The 7,299-nt window shown below is 40.4% G+C and overlaps 1 pseudogene; it reads right to left on the reverse strand.

Moving 5' to 3' along the window:
• Positions 1-1,074: 1,074 nt before the first annotated feature.
• The window catches only part of LOC119572093, a 22,035-nt pseudogene continuing 15,810 nt past the window's right edge, over positions 1,075-7,299 (reverse strand).

Here is a 7,299-nt window from a genome sequence, read left to right on the forward strand (position 1 = left end):
ATATATAGTTTTATATATTTATTATTATATATTTTATTATATTATATATAAATATATAAACGTATATTGCGTGCCTGAGTGTGTGTCTGATGTGTTGTGGTGTGAGTGTGTGTGTGTTAAAATCATATAAATTATACGTATATTTTTCTTACACCAAAACCACGCCACACCACACACACACAAACCCCCACACACACCAACCCCACACATTATAATTGTTTTGTGTGTGTTTTGTGTGTGTTTTGTGTGTGTGTGTGTGTTTTGTGTGGGGTGTTCCCGTTTTTCCCTTTGCTTTTTTGTCGATTTTTTTTAGCTATCAAATCATGCCTTTATACTAATTATGAATATACAATTCATACACACAATATTGTTACTCATACAAACACTCACAGACCTCTCTCTCTCTCTCTCAGGATAGTCTCTCTCTCGCGTCGTCTCTCTCTCCGTTCCGTCTCTCTTCCAATCTCTCTCTCCTGCAGCAGTCTGCTTCGTCTCTCTCTCTCGCTCATACCCCCGTCGCTATGTCACTGTCTTACTCGTCTCTGGTCTGTCTATGCTATCCATATTTACGTATACGCTACTACATCCCTCTCCCCAGTACACACATAACCCAACACACTTTTGCATAGGTATACAGGTGAATATTTATTTGACAAAAAAAAATCATATCAAGTGTCACTGTATGTATTTTTACTTGTATACGATTGATTACCCACTGCATTAAGGGGCGTATTTTCCGTGGCACAAGGAAGGTCACCCAAAATCAAGTTCATGCTTTGCTTTAGGTCTCGGGGCAGCGAGACCACGCTAGGGCATCCTGTTGTCCTGCCCGCCCCGCTCCGTCCGGCAGGACCGCGTAGCAGTGTGCCAGGTTGTTTGCCTGTCCGCGAGGGTGACCATGATCAAGAGGCGCTGCTGGTAGCACTGGTCGTCGCAGCCCAGGGCCTGGTTAACGGTCCCCGGCGCTGGTCACGTAGTGCCTGGTGATGATTAAAGATGTATGATGAATGATAATAATGATAATTGATGGTGATAACCATGATGGAATTGCAGTGGTTAAGGATAATGACACCATCAATATGACAAGTTCCTAATAGAGTCATTTTGGGCAAAGCGCGGCTTTCGGGAAGAGCAAGAAATCCCACGGCAAGTTTCTAGTTGCCCATGCAAAGTATTGAGCCTAAAAGAAAACAGTGAGTATTTGATGAAGCGTGGATTCTTGGATGCGTTGAGGCGTGCAAAAACATGGATTTCATTTGAGAGTATTCTTAGTCCACTTTGATGCTCCAGAGTAGTTACGGTTTTTTATTCTGTTGTTTTCAAGTGTATATAGTTCAGGGCCCTGACTAGGATATTGTTTTTGCAATAGTTATGATGATATTACAGTAGCTTTTTGCTTTTACAATACAGCGCTGATAACATCAATTGCTGTTAGTAACCTATCATCACTAACTGATATCATTATCGTGAATTTTATAAGTAACAGTACAATAAATGTCGTTAACATGACGAGTTTCCATCATTATCATTAACACTCAGTATTGTATAATCTTAAAAATACCCATGTCGATAGCAAGGATAATGGTTGATATACTGTCAACTGCTGACGTATGATGTCAAGAAAGGATAAAATGTTATTTATCTGAAATCAAGCGCAGTCGCGACTGGTCTTCTTTCCCTTACTTGTAGTAGCCGTCCGAAGGGCTCCTTGCGCCGGGAGCGCTCCGCCAGGTCCTGCCAGTACGGCGGGCGTGAGGGCGGCATTCCGTCCGCGTCCCTGTGCCGAGTAGAGCGCTCCCAGTGGAGACCTCGTGCACGTACGTCGTTCGGCGCCTCCGTGTCGTGTTCGTCGTATTTCTCGTATTATCCAGAACTGAGCTGTCTAATGAAAAGGCACAACTCGGTAAGAAGCTAGTAATGGCATGTTATTTCGATGTATTACTCTGTTACTACTTAGACAAACAAACCATTGTTATTTAAGCATTATCACTGGCATTATTATTTGTTATTATTCATATCATTATTACTATTTATAATCTCATTACCAAATCATGTACCATAGATTTTATTGTTGATCATTGATCATCATCAATTATTATAATCAGATTGTCCATCACATTTATTCTCGGTTATTTATATTTTCTACGTTATGTCATTATTACCTTTATCTAGATTATCATTATATAGTTATCGTATCGCCAATCAGATGGTTCTCAGTGACTTTGGTGCGTGTATTTACTCTCTTCGCAAATGTTAAAATTATTTTAGCTAGTGTACTACCTCTAGAGTCTTTCACAGAAAACTGAGAAATTCTTCCGATCGCACATTTCCTGTTATTTTCAATCTATGATATGACATGCCGACATATTTTAAGCTGAATTGCATATCCTTACCTTGATATATTCATGTCATTATCCAACCTTCGATAAAATGGCTCCTTTTGTTTTTACCAGATAGTAACAAAGGGCTTCAAGTATTCAGAGCAAACATTCATGATCGTATCAGTGTAGTTTTAAATAACATGTTTATTTAGTATTAAAAAGTAAAGAGTTTTAGCTACACTGTACCTGGTTTCTCATTATCAGCAGAACAGCATTCACAAAAAACTAACATATCAAGTATACCTTAACAACAATATCATATATAGATATATAACATAATATATATATATATATATTATAATATATATATATATATATACATATATATATATATATATATATATATAGATATATATATATAATATATATATTATATATATATAATAGATATATATTATACATATATATATATAATATACATATTATATATATATACTATATATATAAGATATATAGTGTTGTGTGGATGGTAAGTGGTGTGTGTGTGTGTGTGTTGTGTGTGTGTTGGGTTGTGTGTGTGTTTATGCGTGTGGTGTGGTGTTATGCGTGTGTGTGTGTGTGTGTGTGTGTGTATGGTGTTTGTGTGTGTGTAAGTGTTTATGCGCGCGCGTGTGTGTGTTATGCGTGTGTGTGTGTGTTATCGTCGGTGTGTGTTTTATGCGGTTTGTTTTTGTTATGTTTGTGTGTTCGTGTGTGGTGTGTGCGGATCGTGTGTGTGTGTGTGGTTGTGGTGCGTACGTGGTGTGTGTGTGTTGGTGTGTGTTTGTGTGTGTGAGTGTGTGTGTGTGTGTGTGTGTGTTGTGTGTGTGTGTGTGTGTGTACAGACATTATATACTACATACACACACACACACACACACCCACACACACACACACACACCACACATATATATATATATATATATATAGTATATATATATATATATATAATATATATTATAATAATATATATACACACACACACACACAAATATAGTATATATAGTATCTATATATATATATATACAGTATATATAGTTTATATATATATATAATAGTATATATATATGATAGTGTATTATATGTAGGTATGTAATGTATGTATGTGCGTGCATGTATGTATGTACACACACTTCACTCTCTCCTCACACACAACACACACACACACACACACACACACACTCACACCACACACACACACACACCCTATATATATATATATTATATATATATATATATATTATATAGTATATCTATATATATATAGATAAATCTACACACATACAGGGCTGTGTGTGTGTGGTGTGTGTTGTGTTTGTGGTAACTATATACTATATATACAATATGTGTATATATGTATATTAATTAGGTATATATATATAGTATATATATATATATAGTGTATATTTTCTTATAATAAATATAAGACACATATGTGGGTGTGTGTGTGTGTTGTTTGTAAATCTGACATATATATACAATAATGGTGTATATATGTAGTGATATCTATATATATATATATATATATAGTATATATATATAGATATATCATATATAATTAAATAAATTTTTGTGTGTGTGTGTGTCTGTGTGTGTGTGTAATTTACTTTAATATCATATATTATATATATTATATATATCTATATCTATATATATATAATATTAGTATAGATAATATAATATATATATATATAATATATATATATAGTATATATAGGTATGTATATATATATATCTATATTGTCAACAATACGTAGCAAGACCGGATGTAACACCCACCGCCTTCCAAGCACGCAGGGCCCTTCTCGCCTTGGGCAAGGAGCCAGGTATGTCGGCCTGGCTTCTCTTTTCGCTTACATCTGACTGGCAGCGGTGTTCAAGAACGCTCACAATCGCCGACGCATATTCCGCCTACCACCGAGGTCGCTCCTCGCCGACTCCCTGTTGCCGATCCACGGCGGAAGTTCCTCCCCGCCGTCTTTTACGCACCGAGCCACGCTACAAGTCCTCTTCGATCACGACTACCCGCAGCCATGTCTGTCATTCCACTTCGTTGGGGCCCCCCCCTGGACCACTCACGCGTGCTACTAATCCTGACGCAGCGCTGAAGATGTTATCTTCGCACATCTCTTCACGCACACATCGCCAATTCAGCGCACCTATACACTCGCTAATTCTTTCGTGTCGAACCTCGTCAACACAGCCAGATGTCGAAGTTATATCCAGCACCAACAATCTGCGCTCGTTACTATCCAAAGTGTAGTGTACGCTTTTAATGCCATAGTAACTATTGCCCTTCCTTATACGCCACCCACACCTTGGCATACAAGTTGCCTTACTTTCAAATTCAAGTACCACGCGACTCTACGAACGCACATACTAACTCTATACTGCATAACTTCTCCGTGTCCAACCATTGGTTTTTTTTAACACACGTGCACACACTGAGACATGAAGACGTAAGTGACCGCGCAACCCTCACTGTCACACCCGCATTCCCCAGCTCTTGACCATCCCGTATTGATGTATTGTGTTATATTTGTTTCTGTCCTATTATCAATGTTGTATCCTCAAGATCGCACAATTTAGCATATATCATTTCTCTCGAAACAAATGAGTACCTTTCGATTGAATTAATATTGTTATGTTTGGCTGCCTCTCCATCTTATTATTCATTGTTATTTGTGTCGATTTAGAGAAATCATCTTTTTTTTCCTCTATATATGTTATTGCCTATTAATAATCACGTCCTTACTTCTGCGTTAGTTGTTAATATTCGGTAGTGTTTTTTTTACAAAAAAAATACACTATATAGTTACTTGTAATTAGTATCACTGTTTTTCCTTCCAATACGAGTTGCGTGCTAATGCTGTCGCATACGTTTTAGATCACGGACGTAATTTCGATCACCATATGACTATCCTCTTGTTTACCTACCTGCCCACTCTACTCGGAATTCACTGCTAAGATTGCGTATATTTCTATGTGCCATCCCTATGATAATAACTGAAGCCAAATCTCTACGTGAGTCCCTCTCGAACGTTTCGTCTATATCTTGCCCTCAGTATGCTGGAGTTTATGATGCTTCTTTAGTTTAAGGTTTGGTGACTATGTACTGTGTGGGTATGTCTCCAGTTGGTCAAATAATTGCAACACATTGGAACACCATGCATTTATATAGGCTTACTCGTTCACAATAACCGCAAGTTAAGTTTTACGCCCGGGCTCATGGCCGTAAACGAAGAAACCCCTCGCCGCCCACCGAGAATTACGCCTCATACGATTGAAGCGCCGAGACGTTCACTGTTGATTGTTCACACGCAAGTTAAGTAAGCCCGCTCATGCCGTAAACGGAAGCATCCTGCGCCCGCCGCACACTTACCTCATACGTATTGAAGCGCCGAGACCGCACTGTTGAATTAAGTCAGGCAGCGCCCACTCCTATGTGTCCGAAGACAATATACTTGCCTATTTTACCCCAAAGGTTGGATTCTTATTCCAGTTAACTTTTCTCTCTTCAATATGATGGTACTTACTGAACTAGCTACTTGGACAACGGGGGTTCAGCCCTTCTTGTGACAAACTTATCTTGATTCTGCTGCTCATTTTCTTGCACTTTAGTAAGGTGATTGACAAACACATATCCTCCTCCTTCCTTAGCCCTTTTTCATGCCTGGTACAGCTTATGTTTAAGCTTCTGAGACGATGACACTGCCTCGCTACTGAATGTTGCATACCTCAGTTGCAACCTCTGCACACCCGCTACCCTGGCACGCGAACGGCCTAGCGACCTTCGGATAAACAGGAACCATCTGTAGATCCCAAACAGACCTCTACTGCAGCGTTTCAAAGCGTTACCGTCGCCGAGACGAGCCTTGCGCTGGCGATGGGGGGGGGGGGGGGGAGCTATGTCAACAATACTTATCACAGACCGATTCCCACACCTCCGTCCAAGCCGCCAGCCCTTCTCCTTGGGCAGGACGCAGATGTCGCCTGCTTTCCTCTTTTCGCACAGGAACAAACATCCGCCTCGAAGGGAACCGCCGCATAAAAGACACGTCCGTACGGCAGAGACACACACACGAAAGAGACAGACAGCGGACGCCCAAGCACACAGGGTCCGCTCCACCACTCGTCCTCCAACCAGGGACATGGGGGTCTCTTGGGCGGGTCTCATATCTGTCGTCAAGAATAAACCACAAGTAAGCCCGCTTTTCACTCACGTCCACCCGAAGTCCACTCTCGTCTCGCCTCACATCTATTGACCGCCGGGTTCTCCTAACTCTCGTGTCCTCATATTCTGGTGGCTTGCGGTGGTCACTTCGCTACTCTGCGAAGTGGTGTCTCCCAACTCACGTGTTGCTTACATCTTGGCGACAGCGGTGGCACTTTCGTTTACATGATATATATATATATATATATATATATATATATATATATATATTATATATATATCTATATATTATATAATTTCCGTGTGTGCATGTGTAATGATTCTTGTAGAATAAGTTCAAGAGAAAGATTCATTCAGTAAGACGTGTGATGGCACATCAAGAGCCTGAAGCTGGAATTGTTTGGGACTCTCATCTCTTTGTCTCCGGCTCCTCAGGTCCATATGATGATCACTTCATGATTCTAGCACGACAAGGAGAGGAGAAAGAAAAAAAGGAAGAGAAGAGTAAAAAAGAAAAAAGCAGAAAAGAGAAACCTCTTCGGGCCCCTGGTGGTGCCCGGCCTGTCCCCGTCCACGGTGTAGAGCTGCTGTAGAGCGGGGTTGATTTCATACCACGGCGTCTGGCTCGGCGCCACGTAGGCCTACGCGACGGGGTCGCGTCGAGATCGCCGTCATGGAAAGACCTCGAACTGCGTCGAGTGCGTGTCCGAAGAACTGGCCGCGAATCACATTCCTCGTACCTGCAGGGAAAGTTTCACTAGAGGC

The sequence above is a fragment of the Penaeus monodon genome, unplaced genomic scaffold, assembly GCF_015228065.2.
Source record: "Penaeus monodon isolate SGIC_2016 unplaced genomic scaffold, NSTDA_Pmon_1 PmonScaffold_96, whole genome shotgun sequence".
Taxonomy (NCBI): domain Eukaryota; kingdom Metazoa; phylum Arthropoda; class Malacostraca; order Decapoda; family Penaeidae; genus Penaeus; species Penaeus monodon.